The sequence below is a fragment of the Vipera berus genome (genome assembly GCF_964194415.1).
Source record: "Vipera berus genome assembly, chromosome: 5".
In the NCBI taxonomy this organism is placed as follows: Eukaryota; Metazoa; Chordata; class Lepidosauria; order Squamata; family Viperidae; genus Vipera; species Vipera berus.
Window position 1 is genome coordinate 99,971,876 of NC_138207.1, and position 23,396 is coordinate 99,995,271.

Here is a 23,396-nt window from a genome sequence, read left to right on the forward strand (position 1 = left end):
AAGGTCAGAGTTAAGGCAACCTTTAACTGGGTTTCTCCCTCCAGAATGCAAGGAAATTGAAGGTTGAGATTAATGCTTTGGCCAACATTTCTGATAATTAAGAATTATGTGCAATATTATCAAACTACAGCTGTTAGCATTTTTTCCCCAACTTGCAATCACATCTGCCTTGCTTTTTCATGCCAAATTCCAGATGGAAAGGATAACACAGTTATCCTGTGTGTTTTTTTTCCCCAAAAAATAATTACTGTACTACTAAAACTCTGATTCCAGTAATCTTTAAGTGGGCGTAACGCTGCACCATTGGTCAAAATATTTTGAACCCAGGGACTTACAGAATGGGTCCAAAATCCGGATGCATGGAATTAAAAAATTTGGCAAATTCTGCCCAATGTTTTACAACAAACATTATCATATTTTGTGGAAGAATATACAAAATGTCCCAAAATGTTTTCTGTGCTGATGTTTGACGGTACTGTGCAGTTCAACCTGGGTATTTTCAAGGTAGAAACATCTCTTGAATGTAGTCCAACTTTTTGAGGCAAGGCAGTATATTACCAGTTCTGTCATTGTTGGAAGCCTTGAGGAAACAGATAAGGAAATATCTCTGAAAGATTGACCCAAGAGGTGACTGGTTGTCTAGTAACGAACTAAAAAGCTAGCCAAGTTTAATGGATCACCTTGCAAAATTTTGCTAGCTTATCTCCCAGTGGCACACTTAGCTGTGGAAAGCTAACAAATAAACTGCCTGCCATACATACCCAATGGTTTCCAGGCATGGGTGAAAAGGGCAATAATTTTTATGACTTCCTCACTTTTAAGGTTACACCACATTTCCTGCCTTAGCTCTTGTGCATTTTTTTTAAAAAAAAATAAATAAATTGGGATTTATCATGAGTCACACTGAGTGATGGTGTTATTAGGGAACACAAGAGTTAGTGTCAGGCGCCAGAAAACAGGAGCCAAAGTGGTTCAAATGGGCGCAGGTAAGATTCTCTCCAAGAGCGGTCAGAGCAAATTGGCGGTAGATGAGCATCGATGGAATTCAAGGTGGGCTGGACTTTGATCTCTTGTGAGTGCAAAGGGACTCAACACTAATGACACGCTTGGCCCCTCCTTCAGGCTCAGCCTGGTTAACTTCTACAGCAGTGGTTCCGAAACCTTTGGGCACCAGGGACCGGTTTTTCTGTGGACCAGAAGGGGCGTGGTTTCATTTGCTGCCTGCATCCCATGGATGGGCTTTCACTTGTTTGTGCGGACCTGTTTCTGGCATGCTGCGGACCAGTGCCGGTCCACAGACCGGAGGTTGGGGACCCCTGTGCTACAGTCATCTGTTTAAAAAGATGTTGAGAATCTAGAAAGAGTGCAGAGAACAGCAACAAAGATGATCAGGGGACTGGAGGCTAAAACATATAAGGAACGGCTGCTGGAATTGACGATGTCTACTTTAATGAAAAGAAGGGCCAGGGATGATGTGATAGCAGCCTTCCAATATCTGAGGGGTTGCCACAAAGACAAGGGGGAGTCAAGCTATTCTCCAAAGCACCTGAAGTCAGGCCAAGAAGCAACAGATGGAAACTAACCGAAGAGAGAAGCAACCTAGGAGAAATTTCCTGAACGTTAGAATGATTAATTAGTGGAACAACTTGCCACCAGAAGTTGTGGATGCTCCAACACTGGAAGTTTTTAAGAAGAGATTGGACAACCATTTGTCTGAAATGGTATAGGGCACAGGTCGGCAACCCGCGGCTCTGGAGCCACATCCAGCTCTTTCAGCCTTCTCCTGCGGCTCCCAGTCCTCCTCCGCCATTTGCCGAGAGACAAAGAGAGACAGAGAGAGGCACTTGCACTTCCCTTCTCTCTCTCTCTCTCTCTCTCTCTCTCTCTCTCTCTCTCTCTGTGGGTGTGGGTATAACTCACGCTCTTCTCCAAGAAGCTGACAGACTTATTGGGCCGGGCTCCTGCCTTTGCTGCAACTCCACAGGAAGCAGGAGAAAGCAGGGCAAGAGAGCCAACCCAATGTATGTCAGCTTCTCCTAGAACAGCGAGAAGCCAGATTGCCAGGTGAGCAGAAGATCGGAGAGAGGGAGAGAGAGAGGGTGGGAAAGAAAGAGAGGGGGAGGGAGAGAGGGAGGGAGGGAGAGAGGGAGAGAGGGAGAGAACTCATGCACAGCAGCCTCTATTTTTTTAATTAAACTCTTCAATCAAGCTCCCCCCACCTCGCAGGAGGAGGAGAAGGTACAAAGAGGGATTAGAAATGAGGCTAGTTAACTCACGGTCAGGTCTGAGCTCCCCTTCCTTAGAGCTGTCACTGCCACTGAGTAAACAGCTGACAGTTAGGTACCAAGAAAATGGCTGCCACAGCCAGGATTCCATTCAGTGGCAACAGATAACCAAGGAATGTAAACACACGGGATGTATGTTTCTCTCAAAGGGCTATCTTTGATCAAGCTATAATTCAGCTGAGAATTTGTGAACTATTAGAAATCTTTTTTTTTTAAATCTCACTCACGAGAAAGGACCTTCTAATTCTTTAGTTACACAGGTAAACATGCAAACCATTTGTTTAGTGAGTGTTCAAAGTTACAACGGTCCTGGAAAAAAGCAACTAGCGGCCCCTTTTTTCACATTTGCAACCGTTGCAGCATTGCCCGTAGTCACATGATCAAAATCCGGATGCTTGGCAATGGACTCTTATTTATGACGGTCGCAGCGTCCCCAGGTCATGTGATCAACTCTTGCAATCTTCAGTGGGGAAGCCAGAGTGACTTAACAACTGTGTTAATCACTGGAAATTTGGGGCTCAGCTGTGAGGGCTATGACTATGGGTTTCCTGCCCTTGTGACTCATGTGCAAATTATGTTTCCTTTCTTTTTCTCGGGCCTCATTTTAATTTATGGGACTCGGGTGTTAACCTCAACAGTAAACTATAAATCCTTGAAAAAGGTCACAGGATCCAGTCAGGAGAAGAGAGGGAAAGAGTGTATTCAGCAGGGTCTTCAAATTTGGCGACTTTAAGACTTGTGGATTTCAACTCCCAGCAAAGCTGGCTGAGGAATTCTGGGAGTTGAAGTCCACAAGTCTTAAAGTGGCCAAGTTTGAACACCCCTGATATGTAACATGTTGGAATCCCTTAGGACAGGGGCCCCCAACCTTTCTGGGTTGACAGACCGGTGGGAAAGGAAGGGGCAGGCACCTTTTATGCATGCGTGCACACAGGCACAAGTGTGGCTGTGTGCGCATGCGTGGGAACAGGACCGCGAGCAAGTGCACTCCGCAAATGGGACTGCTAGTGCCAGCGTGAGGCTCGCAGCTCGGCTTCTATCAATTATAATTTCCCAGTATTCAAGCACTACTGCAGGGGAAGATCTGCAGCAGTGCATTCAAATTAAAAGTTGCAAGAAAACAGGCACATTGCATTATCTCTAAGTTGAAGCCAATCTGTTTTTGTCTTTTTTATATAATTTTTGACCGGTGTCCCCTGCTCAGACTCAACATCCCTGAACGCCATGAGGCAATTTCACTGTGAGGTAATTTCACTGTGAGGTAATTTCACTGTGAGGTAATTTCACTGTGAGGTAATTTCACTGTTCATCAATAGGCAGATCTCATTCAGCATTACAGGGAGTGCAGAATTATTAGGCAAGTTGTATTTTTGAGGATTAATTTTATTATTGAACAACAACCATGTTCCCAATGAACCCAAAAAACTCATTAATATCAAAGCTGAATATTTTTGGAAGTAGTTTTTAGTTTGTTTTTAGTTATAGCTATTTTAGGGGGATATCTGTGTGTGCAGGTGACTATTACTGTGCATAATTATTAGGCAACTTAACAAAAAACAAATATATACCCATTTCAATTATTTATTTTTACCAGTGAAACCAATATAACATCTCAACATTCACAAATATACATTTCTGACATTCAAAAACATAACAAAAACAAATCAGTGACCAATATAGCCACCTTTCTTTGCAAAGACACTCAAAAGCCTGCCATCCATGGATTCTGTCAGTGTTTTGATCTGGTCACCATCAACATTGCGTGCAGCAGCAACCACAGCCTCCCAGACACTGTTCAGAGAGGTGTACTGTTTTCCCTCCTTGTAAATCTCACATTTGATGATGGACCACAGGTTCTCAATGGGGTTCGGATCAGGTGAACAAGGAGGCCATGTCATTAGATTTCCTTCTTTTATACCCTTTCTTGCCAGCCACGCTGTGGAGTACTTGGACGTGTGTGATGGAGCATTGTCCTGCATGAAAATCATGTTTTTCTTGAAGGATGCAGACTTCTTCCTGTACCACTGCTTGAAGAAGGTGTCTTCCAGAAACTGGCAGTAGGACTGGGAGTTGAGCTTGACTCCATCCTCAACCCGAAAAGGCCCCACAAGCTCATCTTTGATGATACCAGCCCAAACCAGTACTCCACCTCCACCTTGCTGGCGTCTGAGTCGGACTGGAGCTCTCTGCCCTTTACCAATCCAGCCACGGGCCCATCCATCTGGCCCATCAAGACTCACTCTCATTTCATCAGTCCATAAAACCTTAGAAAAATCAGTCTTGAGATATTTCTTGGCCCAGTCTTGACGTTTCAGCTTGTGTGTCTTGTTCAGTGGTGGTCGTCTTTCAGCCTTTCCTACCTTGGCCATGTCTCTGAGTATTGCACACCTTGTGCTTTTGGGCACTCCAGTGATGTTGCAGCTCTGAAATATGGCCAAACTGGTGGCAAGTGGCATCTTGGCAGCTGCACGCTTGACGTTTCTCAGTTCATGGGCAGTTATTTTGCGCCTTGGTTTCTCCACACGCTTCTTGCGACCCTGTTGACTATTTTGAATGAAAAGCTTGATTGTTCGATGATCACGCTTCAGAAGCTTTGCAATTGTAAGAGTGCTGCATCCCTCTGCAAGATATCTCACTATTTTTGACTTTTCTGAGCCTGTCAAGTCCTTCTTTTGACCCATTTTGCCAAAGGAAAGGAAGTTGCCTAATAATTATGCACACCTGATACAGGGTGTTGATGTCATTAGACCACACCCCTTCTCATTACAGAGATGCACATCACCTAATATGCTTAATTGGTAGTAGGCTTTCGAGCCTATACAGCTTGGAGTAAGACAACATGCATAAAGAGGATGATGTGGTCAAAATACTCATTTGCCTAATAATTCTGCACTCCCTGTAATTCCCAGTGAGCTGAGACAATTTTAATATCCAATGAAGGTTGTAAAATGGGGCAAAAGTCACTTAACCAATGTTTCACTTGGCAAGGTAAATTTTTGACTCAGCTGCGGCCTTGCGTCGAGGACTACCCTTATATGTTTTGAATTGTGAGTCGTTTGCTAAAATGGGCAGCTACAGAAATGAAATCCATCCATCCATCCAACAAACCAAGTGAGGCAAGTTTTCCCTAGGACCCCACCGATACAAATTCTCTTCCTGACTGCCATGGCGAACCAAATTAAGATATTTAAGTAGGTCAAAAAGAATTAGGTAAAGGTAAAGGTTCCCTTGCACATGCGTGCTAGTTGTTTCCGACTCTAGGGGCCAGTGCTCATCTCTGTTTCAAAGCCGAAGAGCCAGCGCTTGTCCGAGGACGTCTCCGTGGTCATGTGGCCGGCATGACTAGACGCCAAAGACGCACGGAACGCTGTTACCTTCCCACCGGAGTGGTCCCTATTTTTCTACTTGCATTTTTACGTGCTTTCGAACTGCTAGGTTGGCAGAAGCTGGGACGAGTAACAGGCGCTCACTCTGTTACGCGGCACTCGGGATTTGACCCGCCAAACTGCCTACCTTCTGATCTACAAGCTTAAGCGTCTTAACCCACTGAGCCACCGCGTCTCTTCAAAAAGAATTAACTCCCACCAAAATAACTTAGGGAAAGATTTTCCAAAACTTAGCCAATGAAATGAAGCCACTCATCTGGGGTTGGAGATACAGATCATAAGAAACTGTAGTCCTTTTGCGAGGAGACAATGGGCTTTTGAACCTTTTGCAGCTGCACAACATCACTCAGTCCTTTCGGGCCCCAAGCTAAGGCTGAGGAAAGGAATGGCAAAGCAGCCGAGTTCTCCCACTCAACTTCTGATAGCAAAAGAAGTGTGGACGTAAACATTTTCCTCCTTGATTTATAAAAGCCTAGACTTTCAAAACAGGAAAGAACCAAAGGCCTATTTTTGTGCACACGTCCCGACTCCCAAACTGCCAGAGGGGAAGGATTTTAAAATACACATCGTCCTTGACTTACGACCACAATTTAACCAACATTTTCTGTTGCTTAGGTGAGATGTTAGTTAAGTGGGTTTTGCCCCATTTCATGACCTTTTCTTGCCACGGCTGTTAAGTGAATCCTTGCAGTTACTAACAATGAATCTAGCTTCCCCACTGACTAAGCAAACTGTTCTAAGTCCAGGACTAGCTGTATTACATTTCTAGTTCCACATAGTAAACTTACTTCGGAATTACAGCATTGCCCAGTATATATACCTCTGATTAGTGGTAATTTACACTCATTGCCAAGATGTTTAGGTACGATTGCAATATCACAGTGTAGGCTTTAATCAGCCATTAGAAATGTTCACGCGTTTTCACTTTGTGGTAATTTCAGTTGTTCTATATAAAAATAACTGAACAGGGGTAGGCAACCTTGGCTCTTTTATGACTCGTGGACTTCAACTCCTAGAATTCCTGAGCCAGCATGGGGGAAACTCTGGCCCCTTCATGACTCCTGGACTTCAACTACCAGAATTCCTGAGCCAGCATGGCTCAGCTTGGAAACCTCTCCCTTTCCCCTCAGCAGGGCTGGATCAGGAATTCTGGGAGTTGAAGTCCACGAGTCATAAAGCGGCCTAGGCCTAGGCCAGGGGTAGGCAACCTTGGCTCTTTTATGACTTGTGGACTTCAACTCCCAGAATTCCTCAGACAGCGTGGCTCAGCTTGGAAACTTCCCCCTTTCCCCTCAGCAGGGCTGGATCAGGAATTCTGGGAGTTGAAGTCCACGAGTCAAAAAAGAGCCAAGGATGCCTACCCCTGGTCTAGAATATATAAAAGTGAGTGCTAAATAGCGATCGAATACTGGGAAACTATATTTGATAGGAGGTCGCAAAAGGGGATCATGTGACTCTGGGACACTGCAACCATCATAAATATGAGTCAAGTTGCCAAGCGTCTGAATTTTCATCACACGGCCACGGAAATGCTGCAACAGTTGTAAAAATGGTCGTAAGTCACTTTGTTCGGTGCCATGATCAGTCACTAAATATATGTTGTTAAGTTGAGGTGTCACGGTTCCGACAGATGAAACTCTTCAAAAGAACTTGGAGGCATTGTTTACCTTAAAGAATCTTTTATTCGAGAAACAAAGTATTGGTACTACATAGTTGAAACCAGAAACTAATTTCCCCTCCCCTGGATACATAGTAACAAAGTGCAATTCCCTCTTCCAATAAACGGTCATAAATGACATTCCCCAATTAGCTTGAAGCGCAGGCTTTTTCCCCAGCTCTCTAGCCCTCCAAAACACTATCAGATCTGGGCCCAATGTCCTTGGGTTCCCACGGCTGAGTTATGACTGTTATGGCTAGCTGGACTCTCATCCCTATTCCCCTTCCCAGAAGCAACTAATTCTAAAAGCAAAAGAGTAAAATGGCTGCATTTCCATCTGGTGTCAAAGCAAGAACACCCGACATGAGCAGCGTTGACACAAGGACTATCTGTACTGCAAAGGGTTGCTGCATGAAATGAAACCCAACTGGCAACTTCCAGCCCTTGGAAAGTCAACATGCTCTCACAACGTGGCGGTATCACGCCAGCACTAAATCTTGTTTTCTTTCTTTCCTCTTAGAACGTTTGCGTCCTATGTACCGGTATGTTTCCTGGCAATCACGCTCCTCTGAGCTCAGCAAAACTAATTTCGTTGTGAGTTGCACAATGACCATAAAAGATACTCTATTCTGTTCTAAAATTGTATCGCCTTGCACCCCATCTTCTCATCCCACCTTCTTCCTGTTTCCTTACCAACTGCCTAGATCTGCCTCCTGCGCTCCCTTCGGTGGCTCTTTTAGGACCCAGACAAGCTTTAGCGCGGAAGGATGAACTCTTTTGCAGATGAGGAAGGAAGCAGCCCAGAAGACAAACAACATTGCACCTCACTGCTCAGTAACAAATGGAGCGAGCGACTTCCTCCGATTGAGAAGGGCAGGTGGGACAATGGAGCCATTCGCGATGTGTAAGGTGCCAAAGACAAGGCGTAGCAAAGTGCGTGGCTTTTTTTTAAAAAAAAGGAGAAAAAAGGAATTGTTCGCGTTCCAAACCCATCTGCAATTTTGAACGCTGAGTCCACGCTTTAAAGACTGTTCATTGTTAAAGCTAACGCAACTCTAGCCTGAGGAAGCAAAGACAGACAAGGGGCGAACATGACAGCAGTGTTCCAATATCTCAGGGGCTGCCCCAAAGAAGAGGGAGTCAAGTTATTCTCCAAAGCACCTGAAGGCAGGACAAGAAGCAACGGATGGAAATTTATCAAAGAGAAAACCAATCTAGAACTAAGGAAAAATTTCATCTTAGTTAGAACAATAAACCAGTGGAATGGCTTGTCTTCAGAAGTTATGGGTACTATATCCCTGGAGGCTTTTAAGAAGAGACTGGACAGCCATTTGTCTGAAATGGTATAGGGTCTCCCACTTGAGCAGGGGGTGGACTAGAAGACCTCCAAGGTCCCTTCCAGCTCTGTCATTCTGTTATTCTCCTTTGAGAATAAAAAACTAAATATCTGGTAGGTTTTCAATGGAGAAAAACTGGCTACATTTCCAAATGACGTATGCACTTTTTTTCCGTATTTCACCGATTTAGAATACAAAGAGAGAGGGACAAACACACAAACTCATCACTCTCTTTCTCCATGTGCACAATTGGCCGGCAATGTCTACAACAATTGAAAATAACAGTCCCTTTTCTTAAATATTCTACACTCTTTGGATCACATCTCTCCTACAACTGGACCCCCTTTAATTCCAATATGACTAAACATTCTCCCAAAATTCACAATTCTAGAAATGTTGAATATTCTAGCCCCAGCTTAGCCAATTGGGAACTGGGATATAAAATGAAAACAATTGGGCTTGCCACCTCCCAAATTTTGCAGCAACCAATCTGGTGTAGGAGATAACCAGCCTAAGCCTGAGGTCAAGGGCATCATTAGCTTGAAATCCCTTTGTGCTTACAAGAGATCTAAGTTCAGCCCTTCTTGAATTCTGTTGATTTTTTTCGTAGTGGTTTGCTCTCCAAGCTTGTTTCAATATAGTTTCTGAATGTTTCATTACCAGACTAGGTAACATGAATAGAATAGAATAGAATAGAATAGAATAGAATAGAATAGAATAGAATAGAATAGAATAGAATAGAATAGAATAGAATAGAATAGAATAGAATAGAATAGAATAGAATAGAATAGAATAGAATAGAATAGAATAGAATAGCTTTATTGTCACTTTGAATGTACACTAATAGGCATACATTAAAATGAAATTTCTTTGCATTCATCTCTCAAAAGGTCACCGCCTCCGATATACACTACATAAACACGACAAATATAAATAAATAAATACAGACTTCTGCATATACCCACCTATATTATATAACACAGAGAGACAACAGTCTAATTTGGGTTATGTATACATGTGCATGGCAAGAAAAACGAATCTTGAAAGTTTTCCAGACAGATGCCATAGGAAACAAAGTTATTACCAAATAATAAACAGCACCAGTTTGATGGGGAAGGAACAAAGATCCTTGGGCATGCCAACACCCATCACATAGGTGAATTTATTGAAGCCTGATATTCTACTAAAGGAGCAATCAACAAGCATATTGATCTAGAGCCAGCATATGAATACCTAAGAAACCAGATCATTCGAAGTGCCAATCAACAAGAGAACGAATCAGCTGCTCAGAATTTAAATATAGCTCCAAACGAACAACCAATCGCGCGACCAACTGACCAACCCTGCCACACAAGACACTTATAAGCTAAGGAGAACAGGACAAGGACATCCTGATTATGTTGTTGCCTAGTCCGGTAACGAAACATTCAGAAACTAAATCGAAACAAGCTCGAAGAGCAAACCACTGCCAAAATCTAAAACCTAATCTACAAGTATTTCCTATTATTTTGGTTGACTCTTATCTACCACCAATTCGCTTCGACTGTGAGTAGTTCTGATTCTTGCCGTGAGCTAGCATGGATTACACTTGCACTCATTTGAACAACAACCTGGGTTCCCGATTTCTTGTGCCCGACTACAACCCCACACCGTTCCGCTGATCGCATTGCCTCTTGTCTGATCAGGGAATTTCCTCTACTCCGCGAACTTCCTTTTCGCTTTCTTTGACCCGTCTGAAGCCATCCGCAGTCCCAAGCAAAGCAGCTTAGGAGCTGCTGGGTTGTAGGAAGGAATCTCAGTGGCGTCCACTCACTGGTGTCACAGGGAGCAGAAGTCAATTCAGGGGTGAATTGCAAGCTTAGGCCAACTTTCCTTCTACGTGGGGCACCGGGGGGGCCGCATACGTGTTGTTGAAAGAAAAATCAGGGGCAGTTCCAAGCTGGGAATAAAATGGAGGCTGCTTTTGAAAGAAGGTTCTTGTTTTGTTGATGAGCAGAACCCAACAACAGCATGCGGTTCTGGGACAGCTGACCATAATGGGAGTTGGGAGTAGGTGGATCTTTATGGGGCTCTGAGACTTTGAAGTGGAAATGTTTCCGGGCTGTGCAAGGAGGTGGGCCTTTGTGCCGTTTGCTGGTCTGATGGTGATGCATTAATTTATTTATTTATTTTAATTCCATTTATATCCCGCCCTTCTCCGAAGACTCAGGGCGGCTTACAAGCTTAGCAGTAGCCTTCATTCTATGTATATGCCTGCTTATTAGGGCTTTCACACACACACCCCAAGCGGCATTATTACAAAGTCAGCTTAATTGCCCCCAACAATCTGGGTCCACATTTTACCTACCTCGGAAGGATGGAAGGCTGAGTCAACCTTGAGCCTGGTGGGATGCGAACCTGCACTAATTGCAGGCAGCTGGTGTTACTTAAGGAGGCATTAGCCCACTGCTCCACCAAGGCTCAATTAATCCTGTTATGTCCTAAAGGCCCTGTCCCGTGCTTAGAATTTGGGTGGGGGGAATGTAAATTCTTAATCCCATCAACTGTGGGGGCTGAAGGCATTTTGCTTTCGAATGGTGTGGCCCAGTCTTTCTGAAAGGATTGCCAAATCTGCATTTCTGTCTCTGCCCAAGATTTTTCCCATTTCTCCTCGGGGGGGGAATACAATATTCTGCCTCTTTTTTTAATACTCCCCCCCCCCAAAAAAAAATGCCCTTCTCTAGGAGGGTGGGTGGGTGCTGACATTCTACAGTATCTTAGGAAACCCTCAAGGCATGTAGGATCAGCTTCAACACAAGGCCAGCCAAGTTGCAACTTGCTCCTACTAGGAATACAGGAGTAACATATATTGGTGACCCAAGAAGGAAAGGCAGAAAAGAGCATGAAGGAGGAGAATACACACTCTTTTTTTTCTTGCTTTCTTCCCATCTTTCTTGCAACCACTGCTGTTATTGCAACTACAGGCAGCTCAGCAGAAATCATAAAACAAGTGTTTGCAATTACTCTGCTTTGGCAACGCCATTAAACTCCTATTTTCTTCACCCAGGCAGTGAGGAGTTTTGCTGCTTGCAACCTACAATGTGGAGTTTGTTTGTTTCTTTGTTTTTTTAAAAAAAACACCCCCCTTTTTCTATGCTGGAATTTGCTAAAGAAATGCGGGACATCATAAAATTAATTAGCAACGGCAGGAAAGAATGAAATACAGGGCAAAATGTAAGTCTGATTATTAATCAACTGTAAAATAAATGCAATTAGCAAGCCTCCCAAGTAATTATATATATGGCTGTGCCCATGCAGAGGGATTTGTCATACACAAGCAGTTCATCATTCTGAGCACTTTAGAGAAATGTGTAAAACTCAGTTGTGGTTCAAGCTATTGGCACGCAGGCCAACTAGAAACATTAAAAGTTGTGAATTTGCGCCTTTAAACCAAACTAAGGCTAGTTCATTAATTTCCCCTCTTAATAAATTATCCATTTCAGCTCTTTTGGGCAACCACTGTGCTTGCAGAATGTATAATTAACGGAGATATGTAAAGATGCAGTCACCCAACTTCTAGTCTCTTAGGGAAAATCTGCAGAGGTTCCTCATAATAACAAATTTCACCAGAATTGATCATTTGCTAAAATCGAGAATCTGAGATTCAACAACGTCCCGGGGATTCTGAAGAGCAAAGACATAACACATTTTAGGAGCCGCTACTATCAGGCCCAACCCAGCCTGTTATTCCTGTTTCCTTCCCTTTAAAAGAAAATATTTTGCAATGGAGCAGTTGAGCAAGGAAGACAGCTAAGGTCTGAAAAGTCAGATGTGCAATAATTGTGTCCAAAGATTCAGCTAAAGTCATTCTGCAAAGGTTGACAGAAAGAGAACCCTACTTTTTTTTTTTTTAAAAAAGGTTTTAGAAGTATTGTTGTTTTTAAAAAAACAACTAAACGGTTACTCGCTGAGACACTATTCCCAGTTTAACTAAGAAGAATTCTCAGTGGGAAACATTTGGGACTGATCTTTAAAAAGGAAGTAAAGGAGGGAAATAAAAGATTCAGCTGGTCGTATCCATTTCTAGATTTAAAGAGATATTTTAAACAAGGTTGCCTGCACTGGAAGCGCGTTGGGACATATAAAGCTGAAGATTTGCAGTTCTGCCTTTTCCCTTGCGTTCCTCCCAGGAGCAGAGCTACAATCAAGGGCTCTGAAAGAGCTAGGAGCAAAATAAAACCCGTCTCTTTTAAGGACGTTCTGTTTCTCCCTTGGAGAAGAACGTCTGGACACTTTTAAAACTACAGCTCCCAAATCCAGATATAGTTCATAACGCTGTGGACACAGTCCACCCTCAAATTTCTGGGATGGCAAGGACCTCTCTGGAAAACCATTTCCAAAAATGGACAGTCCACTCCATTCCCCAAGGTTCTGGAAATACAGAACATTCCTATTTTCCACCTCTGCATTGCAAGCCCTACGTCTCTAAGTAAGAAAGCGGGAGGCCTTTGGAGAGCACTGTAAATATAAACAAGAGATTTGAGACCTTGAGTTCCTGCATTGTTGTTTTTTTCACATGCTCTAAACCTTTTAGCAAATCAAGGTCAGCCTTGGGCAAGCTGGTATACCACCTGCATATTTTTCTAGACCATAATATGCATGGTTTCAGACCCGGCACAGCTTTTCACAATCAGTTGAAGCTGTCTAAGTTCTCAACTTGAGCAAAATCTTCACTAAGATGCTAAATGAAATGTTTACTGCAAGGTTCCTCAACCTTGGCCTACTTTGAAGATGGGTGGACTTCAACTCCCAGAATTCCCCAGCCAGCCTGCTGGCTGGGGAATTCTGGGAGTTGAAGTCCACCCATCTTCAAGTTGGCCAAGGTTGAGAAACATTAGTCTATTCTGCGGAGATGCTCAATCATCACAGTCACGGTTACCCAAAGGCATTTGGCCAAAAGACAACTGGACATTCTTGGTTGTTGTTTTTTCTCCTTGAAAACATTTCTTCTTGAACTGAGGAAGCTTCTTGGATGAGAAGCAAAATGTTTTTAAAGAAAGAAAAACAACAAGAAAGTCCAGTTGCCTTTTGGAAACGTTATCTTTGGGATGACGTTCTATCGGTTTAGGACGTCAGGAATGCAGACATGACCAAGATGCAAATGAGTGCTTTTTATACAGAAGGGCTGAACGATAACTTTCCTCTTCTCTGAGCTGTTGTTCTCCTTTTAAATGTTAGCTAGGCTGAGCCCGCTTTAAAAAACACGCTGTGGTTTTGCGTCTCCGCCACCTTAAAACCACAACGTCTTTTTCAGCCTCTAAGTAAAGGGCCCTCAATTAATTGCAACTCTCCCAGAGAATGACTTTGGGCAAGTTTAGCAGCATAAACCTTATCTCCAAATACCTCTTGCTATGGATTGGTATATTTTTCATAAATCCTTTCTCTGTTGTACAGGACCCACAATGTATCCACGAAGCGGATGGAATCAGGATGATTATCTGGATGCTTTTTGACACGGAATTTACCAACGTTTGGAAGCACGCGGTTGTTAAGAATCTCTGGAGGCTGGAGTAATTCAGCTTTTGTGGACGCTATTCTTGCATTTCCTCACTGTCAAAAGTTTAATAGGTCTAGATGTCCACACACACCCTCATTTCCTCCACTTCCTCCTTAATAGAAACCCAAGAACACAGTTAACACATAAGATGAACATCCGGCTGCCTCCCCATTTTGTGCAACTACACCGCGCCCTCTTTGAAAGAACAGTGGAGGTGGCTAAAACCTCTTTGGTTCAAAAAAAGAGAAGCTAAAGTCCGTGCGCTACAAGGGGTTAACTGAGCAAAAGCAGACGGGTGGCTATTTTCTGAAGAGCACTAATCCATAGGTTGGGCCACCTCACATCAAAGAAAACTTTGCATGGATGTTGCCATGATAAATTATGAGCTGTTCCAAAGTCTCCACCGGTTTAGCCTCCCAAAGTAATTTAAAACATGTAAATTCATGCTGTCTACCAGAGGTTTTTTTTTTGCTTTTTTGTTTGTTTCTGCTATATTTTTTTTCAGGCTGAGATCTAATCCTGTGCTTCGAATGTCATGTCAAGAACTGCATATCAAAAAGTAATGAGCGAGGCAAACTGAACGTCTATATTGACATTTCATCGAAATTAAAGTTAGCTGATGCTCAACTGTGCATTATTATTGAAAAGACCATGGCTTATAACAGCTAGGGGAGAAGTGGAAAGATATAAAGGTGTATAGTAGCGCAGGTCTCTCAACCCAAGGTGTGGCAATCTTATCCACTAATCCAAGCAATGAATGAATTCCAGTAAGAGGAGTAAAGTATATTTTAATGAGATCATCATGACTTATTAGAAACTATGATCTCATTGAGATTTATTTATTATTACATTTATATTTATTATTACATTTATATACCGCCCTTTCCCGAAGGACTCAGGGCGATTTACAGGGTGATTAAAAAACAGAGATACAAAAGTTAAAAACAGATTAAAAAAAATTATATTCATCCCTGCATAAGTAAAACCCCAGTTAAAATTAAGATTAAAACTAAAATTAAAATTCTCAGCCTGGGCCAGAGAGCTCGAAGAGCCAGGTCTTCAGGTCCCGGCGGAATGAACGGAGGTTGGGGGCAGTCCTCAGCTCCACTGGCAGCTGGTTCCAAAGGGCAGGCGCCCCCACTGAGAAGGCCCTATCCCTGGGTGTCGTCCGCCGGCAATCTCTTACCGGTGGCACCCTGAGAAGACCCTCCCTGTGGGAGCGCACTGGACGAAGGGAGCTTGATGCCGGCAGCAGGTGTTCCCTCAGATATCCCGGACCCAAGCCATTTAGGGCTTTATAGGTCATCACTCTACTCCTCTTCCTGGAATCACAGCCATGTGAAAAGCCAGGCCTATATGCAATCCTTAGACTAGCTTAGTGTTGCAACTGTGTCTTGCATTGACTACAAATACCGGCTAGCATTAGCACATTCACCAAAACCTGAAGCCTCCTTCACTGTAATTATGACTGAACCGAATAACAGAATTGGAAGGGACATTGGAGGTCTCCTAGTCCAGGGGTAGGCAACCTCGGCTCTTTTATGACTCATGGACTTCAACTCCCAGAATTCCTGAGCCAGCCATGCTGGCTCAGGAATTCTGGGAGTTGAAGTCCATGAGTCATAAAAGAGCCGAGGTTGCCTACCCATGTCCTAGTTCAACCTCCGCCACCTGTCCCCCCGGCCAAACATTCCATGTATTCTGTAACATTACGACTGGCAGGTAACAAATATGCATGCCAGCAACCTGATTCATCTCATATAACATAGGACAACAGAGTTGGGAGGAACCTTGGAGGTCTTCTAGTCCAATATCCTTGCTCAAACAGGAGACCCTATACTAACGTTCTGGACAAACGGCTGTCCAATCTCTTCTTAAAAACCTCCAGTGATGGAGCATCCATAACTCCTGAAGACAAGCCAATCAATCAGAATAGAGCTGGAAGAGAACTTGGAGATCAGTCAATCAAAACAGAGCTGGAAGGGACCTTGGAGGTCCTCTAGTCCAACCCCCTGCTCAAGTAAGAGATCCTATCCTTTCAGACAAATGGCTGTCCAATCTCTACTTAAAAACCTCCAATGATGGAACACTCACAACTTCTGGAGGCAACTTCTGTTCCACTGGTTAATTGTCCTCACTGTTAGGAAGTTTCTCCTTAGTTCTTGGCTGCTTCTCTCCTTGATTTAGTTTTTCATCTGTTGTTCCATGTCCTGCCTTCCGGTGCTTTGAAGAATAGCTTGACTCCCTCTTCTTTGTGGCAACTTCTCTAGTCTTGGAAGATTGCTGTTGGGCCATCTCTAGCCCTTCTCTTGGTTAGACTAGATATATCCAGTTCTTGCCACCATTCATCTTACATTTTTGCCTCCAGCCACTTAATCTTTGCTGTTGCTCTTCTCAAAAATACAAAATGCTTCACAAATCTGTGTCTTTTGTCAGTGCAGTTATAACTTTAAGCCATGGCGAACTCCACAAAACCATTCATTCCTCTCCTGAGCCATTCTTAAAAGAGTTTAGCAGGATTACTATTTTTTTTTTGAACGGAGCCTCCAAATTATAACCTTCCACCACGCGTCCCAAAACACAGTTTGCAAGAGTCATATTTTTAGTAATGCCAGCAACAATGCTATGATTTGCTCCGTGTCTTTCACTCTGCACAAGTATTTGCAAAAGATACAAAAAGGCATTTGCAGGCAAAACACAAGACACAAAAGGGTTTTATGGACTGAAACGCAATGACAAAATGTGTCTGGTACCTCCCATTTGGTTTTTAATCTATAAGCTTGACAGAATAAAGCTATCCATAATCACAATTCAGATATACAGACTACAATTTAATTAAGGTACTCTAATGGCTATGAAGTTTGGAATAAAACCTGGTTAAAACTAATGCCTTGAGGGATTGTTTTAAGGGAAAATTAGGGTCAACTGAAGTTAATTAGGAATTGAGCATATCTAGTTTATTGAAAGGAAGAACTAGGGGTGACATGACAGCAGTGTTCCAATATTTAAGGGGCTGCCACAAGGAGGGAGATCAATCTAGTCTCCAAAACGTCTGAAGGCAGTCCAAGCAATGGATGGAAACTAATCAAGGAGAGAAGCAACCTAGAACTAAGGAGAAATTTCCTAACAGTGGGAACAATTAATCAGTGGAACGTCTTGCCTCCAGAAGTTGTGGGTGCTCCAACACTGGAAGTTTTTTAGCAAGAGACTGGACATTCCATTTGCCTGGAATGGTATAGAGTTTCCTGCTTGGATTAGAAGACAGAATAACAGAATAACAAATTTGGAAGGGGCCTTGGAGGCCTTCTAGTCCAACCCCCTCCAAGATCCTTCAAGATCCCTTCCAACTCTGTTATTTTGTTGATTATTATACCATGTTACCCCTCTTCAATGCTCACAAAATGGAAGAAGCAAAGGAAAAGTGAGGAATCAGGTCAAAAAATGAAGCCTACCTTGTGAAAGTTCCTGTCAAAACCCAATGTATGTACACAGATGGGTTCTTGCTGACTTTCCCCCTTGGTGCGTGGACTCTGAGAGAAATGAAAACGGGAGCAGATGAATGAAGAATCTCCAGGTCCAGTTCACCAATTGTGGTTGGTCAAAGCGTGCCAAAATTCTGCTCCCAATTTGAGGAACTTGTCTTCAGACTATAGCTAGGCCACAAAGGATTTCCTTTGCCAAAAATACACACAGTGATATTGGAGGGCACTCTACCATCCAAAACACAGTTCTGCAGCTGCTAAGACACTGTCCATATGAGAAAGCCAAACATTGTGAGGATCTGGCTCAGTGGGTTAGGACGCTGAGCTTGTCGATCAGAAAGTCAGCAGTTTGGCAGGTCGAATCCCGAGTGCCGTGTAACAGAGTGAGCGCCTGTTACTCGTCCCAGCTTCTGCCAACCTAGCAGTTCGAAAGCAGGTAAAAATGCAAGTAGAAAAATAGGGATCACTACGGTGGGAAGGTAACAGCGTTCCGTGTGCCTTTGACGTCTAGTCATGCCGGCCACATGACCACGGAGACGTCTTCGGACAAGCGCTGGCTCTTTGGCTTTGAAACGGAGATGAGCACCGGCCCCTAGTCGGAAACGACTAGCACGCATGTGCGGGGGAACCTTTACCTTTACTTAGATCTTAATTCTGCCATAGTTCCAAAGGAAAAAAAAAGTTTGGCTGAGAGGAGATTTTAGATCCTTGTCGGCCAAAATCAAAAGGTCAAGACAAAGTGCCCTTTCAGAGGAAACTTGATTGCATAGACACATCCATGCAATTGTCCTGGTAGCACTGCGTAAATGCTGAGCCCACTGACTTCTTCTGGGATGTCTTCTTCTCATTCCAATCCAGCTTTTGGTCCTGGATTTTCCTGATATCCAACAACCTTTTTTGGGGGGCCTTGCTTTGTTTTTGGATTTCAGCCCAGTCAACTGAAATTCTCCCAGGGCTTGCCCTATCTGAGTGGCGAAGCTGCAGGGTAGGGCTGAATTAGAGATAAGGCTTCCCCACCCTTGTGCTGATTCATCTTCCTTCATCAACACAGCTGTTCTGGCACAAGATGTTGATGGAACCTGGAGCCCAATACATTTGGAAACCAGCTCGCCATATACCTCTATGCCCGTGATGGCGAACCTATGGCACGGGTGCCACGGGTGGCACGCAGAGCCCTCTCTGTGGGTACGCGCGCCGTCGCCCCAGTCCTAGGCCTTCAGCTGGGTTTTATAAAACCTTTTCGCTTTAGGCCTCCACCGCCGTGTACCCCCCAAAAAAAGGTTTCAATCAATCAATTTCAACTTCTCGCGGGGAAAAAAAAGTTCTCGCAAAGTTGGAATTGATTGAACTTTTTAGTCCCACCCAGTCTGCCATTACCACTGCAGCCACGCCCACCCAAAGGGCCACACCCACCCAATGGGCCACGCCCACCCGGCACCCGATGATACATAAGTGGGTTTTGGGCTGCAGTTTGGGCACTCCGTCTCTAAAAGGTTCGCCATCACTGCTCTATACTATAGGACAGGTTGGGAAAGACCCAATAGATCCCAAAGATGCCTTTATTTTTCAAAAAGGCAACTGGAGTTTCTTGGGTTTTTTTTACTGAAAACATTTCACTTCTCCTCTAAGAAGCTTCTTCGGTTCAAAACCGAAGAAGCTTCTTGGATGAGAAGCGAAACATTTTTTAGAGAATCAAACTAACAAAGTCCCGTTGCCTTTTGGAAAAAAAAAACCACCTTTGGGACAACCATGACCTGGAGATTGAGAATCTCCACAGCCAAAGATCCTGTATAGATCCTGCAAACAATGATGAGCACCTTGTAAAGCAGATGTCCATGGAGATTCTCTGTCCTCCAGGTCATGGTTGTCCCAAAGGCGCTTTTTCAGGAGGCAACTGGATTTTCTTGTCTGTCTTTGAAGATGTTTCGCTTCTCGTCCAAGAAGCGTCTTCAGCTCTGACTGGATTGTGGGGAATGGAAGGATTTATATTGCTTTATAAAGGTCCAGCTGTCTAGAAGGAGTATAAATCCTTCCATTCCCTAGTCAGAGCTGAAGAAGCTTCTTGGACGAGAAGCAAAACGTCTTCAAAGAAAGACAAGGAAGTTCAGTTGCCTCCTGAAAAAAGCACCTTTGGGACTTCTGAAGCAGAATTTCCTTCCATGATCTTTAGATCAACTGTAGATCTTTAGATCTACTGCATTGGGGACATATGGGAAGGCAGACAGGGTCAAATTTGAGGGATTCTCCTGTCCTTTTCATCTAGAGCAGGGGAGTCCAACCTTGGCATCTTTAAGGCCTGCGGACTTCAACACGCTGGCTGGGGAACCCTGGGAGTCAACGTCCACAAATCGTAAAGTTACCAAGGTTGGACATCTGTGGTCTAAAGTATAGCCTATCACCAGTAGCCTATTACTTTGGATTATTTTTAGGAAAGATTCCACTGAAACCCAACAAAGAGGAGAGGAGAACTGGAAGGGACCTTGTAGATTTTCTAGTCCAGCCCTAGCAGGGGGACCTATGCCATCTTAGACAATAGAATAGAATAGAATAGAATAGAATAGAATAGAATAGAATAGAATAGAATAGAATAGAATAGAATAGAATAGAATAGAATAGAATAGAATAGAATAGAATAGAATAGAATAGAATAGAATAGAATAGAATAGAATAGGAGAAATAGAATAGAAATAGAAATAGAAATAGAATAGAATAGAATAGAATAGAATAGAATAGAATAGAATAGAATAGAATAGAATAGAAGAAATAGAATAGAAATAGAAATAGAAATAGAATAGAATAGAATAGAATAGAATAGAATAGAATAGAATAGAATAGAATAGAATAGAATAGAATAGAATAGAATAGAATAGAATAGGAGTAGAGTAGAGTAGAGTAGAGTAGAGTAGAATAGAATAGAATAGAATAGAATAGAATAGAATAGAATAGAATAGAATAGAATAGAATAGAATAGAATAGAATAGAATAGAATAGAATAGAAGAAATAGAATAGAAATAGAAATAGAAATAGAAATAGAATAGAATAGAATAGAATAGAATAGAATAGAATAGAATAGAATAGAATAGAATAGAATAGAATAGAATAGAATAGAATAGAATAGAATAGGAGAAATAGAATAGAAATAGAAATAGAAATAGAAATAGAATAGAATAGAATAGAATAGAATAGAATAGAATAGAATAGAATAGAATAGAATAGAATAGAATAGAATAGAATAGAATAGAATAGAATAGAATAGAATAGAATAGAATAGAATAGAATAGAATAGAATAGAATATGAGAAAGAATAGAATAGAATAGGGGAAATAGAATAGAAATAGAATAGAGCCTTGGTGGAGCAGTGGGCTGATGCCTCCTTAAGTAACACCAGCTGCCTGCAATTAGTTCAGGTTCGAGTCCCACCAGGCTCAAGGTTGACTCAGCCTTTCATCCTTCCGAGGTAGGTAAAATGAGGACCCAGAATGTTGGGGGCAATAAGCTGACTTTGTAATAATGCCTCTTGGGGGGGGGGCAAAAGCCCTAATAAGCAGGTATTGCTAAGCACATTGATTTGTGCTTTAGATTGTAAGCCGCCCTGAGTCCTCGGAGAAGGGCGGGATATAAATGGGATTAAAAAAAATAGAATAGAATAGAATAGAATAGAATCAGCAACAGCACTTAGACTTATATACCACAGTGCTTTATAGCCCTCTCTGAGTGGTTTAGAGAGTAAGCCTCTTGCCCCCAATCTGGGTCCTCATTTTACCGACCTCAGAAAGAAGGATAGGTTGAATCAACCTTGAGCCGGTCAGCATCAAGCTACCTAACTGCTGGCAGTGGGCAGAGTTAGCCTGCAATGCTGCCTTCTAAACACTGGGCCGCCACAGTCCATAATGAGGCATCGAATGAAGCCAAGCCAGTGACAGCACATGCATGATCTCAATCTCTAAGCACTTCCAGACTAGTTATTGTCAAGCTTCACCCCCAAAGACAGATGAGTCACTTAAATAAATTCATGACTACTCCAAAAAAATGTGAATATCAAGTCATTATTCACTGATGTGATGAGAAGTAACTCTTTAGAGGCAGGAGCGGTCTGGCTTCTGCCATCAAATTCATCATCAAGTTTTCGCCCGTTGATTATTCTTGTGAAAAATTCGCAACTGACTACATTACTTTCCTTTTCCTTCTCTGATACATTTCGGGTTGTCGATCTATATTTTTATTTCATACTTTTAATGAATTTATCAAAATAGAAATATAAAATACAGAATACAAAGGGGGAAAAAAGAAAATAATTGTAAAATAAGGGAGGGAAAGGGGAAGAGAGAGAAAAATGTAAGGTAGAAGAGATAAAGAAAAAAAAAGCATTGACTTTCAACTCCTTTTGCCGCCGTAGAATGAGATAATAACATAAAACCTCAACGTTTTCCTTTTGCATAATAATATATTCTACCCATTTCTATAACAATAAACCTTTCTAGTCGGCAAAACCCCAAATCACAGTTTCATTTTTTTTCCACCTCAAGCACATAAAGTCCAAAAGTGATTTCCAAGTAGAAACAAAATTAATGGTACCGTATTCTTTTGTTTAATCAAAGCAGTCAATTTGGCCATCTCTGCCAGCTCCTTCCACTTTTCTAGCCATTCATCCATGGTGGGAATCAAAGAGTCCTTTCCATTTTTTGTGGGTAAAGTAACCTTGCTACCGTCAAGTTGTCCTTTAACTTATATTAAAGGCACTGTCCTTAGAGGAGATCAACCCTGACTGCTCTTTAGAAGGCCAGATGCTGAAGTGGAAACTCAGATACTTCGGCCACCTAATGAGAAGGAAGGACTCACTGGAGAAGAGCCTCATGGTGGGAAAGATTGAGGGCAAGAGAAGAAGGGGACGCCAAAGAATTGAAGCCTTTGAACTATGGTGCTGTAGAAGACTCCTGCGAGTCCCTTGGACTGCAAGGCGATCAAACCAGTCAGTCCTAGAGGAGATCAATCCTGACTGCTCTTTAGAAGGCCAGATCCTGAAGCTAAAACTCAAATACTTTGGCCACCTAATGAGAAGGAAGGACTCACTGGAGAAGAGCCTAATGCTGGGAAAGATGGAGGGCAATAGAAGAAGGGGACGACAGAGAAGGAGGTGGCTGGATGGAGTCACTGAAGCAGTAGGCGTGAGCCTAAATGGACTCCAGAAGATGGTAGAGGACAGGAAGGCCTGGAGGAACGTTGTCCATAGGGTCGTGATGGGTCAGACACGACTTCGCAGCTAACAACAACAAAGGCACTGTCAATTACTTGGGCATTACACGGTCAGGCATTGGCTAATTTTCCCAAGGGCTAAATTTAATCTATCACCAGATGGGCTTTGGGGAAATTCTTTGTAATGAACTGTTTTAACCCTGTGATGAAGAGGGGGAAGACATTTCAATGCATTCTGTCCTTTGATCAATTTCAAACTGATTAACCAAGTGGATTACTCAGACCAAGTCATCTGAATATCTCAGAAAAGAATCCTGACCTTTTCAGGAGCGGACACCAATAAAACTATTTGCTCTCTCTGCCGAAGTTGGAAACGGTGCTGCAAAATGGCAAGAGTTATATTAGACACATTTCACTTTAAGCGGATTCTTGCCTGTCTAATAGATGGATTGGGTTTCATTTATTGGGATCCCACTTCTATTCTTTTTTACAGACAAACACAAGGTGGTGAACATATCC

General features: G+C 42.8%; 1 protein-coding gene across 2 annotated transcripts in view; it reads right to left on the minus strand.

Moving 5' to 3' along the window:
- Window positions 1-23,396, minus strand: part of TSPAN14 (tetraspanin 14) — a 70,396-nt gene that overhangs the window by 38,903 nt on the left and 8,097 nt on the right. The window contains exon 1 of one of the 2 annotated variants that reach the window (XM_081329762.1): window positions 16,296-16,334. The exons of the other annotated variant lie outside the window; for it this stretch is intronic. The gene's annotated coding sequence lies outside the window, so the exon portion shown is untranslated. Of the gene's footprint in view, window positions 1-16,295; window positions 16,335-23,396 lie in introns of those variants that run through there. 2 annotated transcript variants of the gene reach the window in all.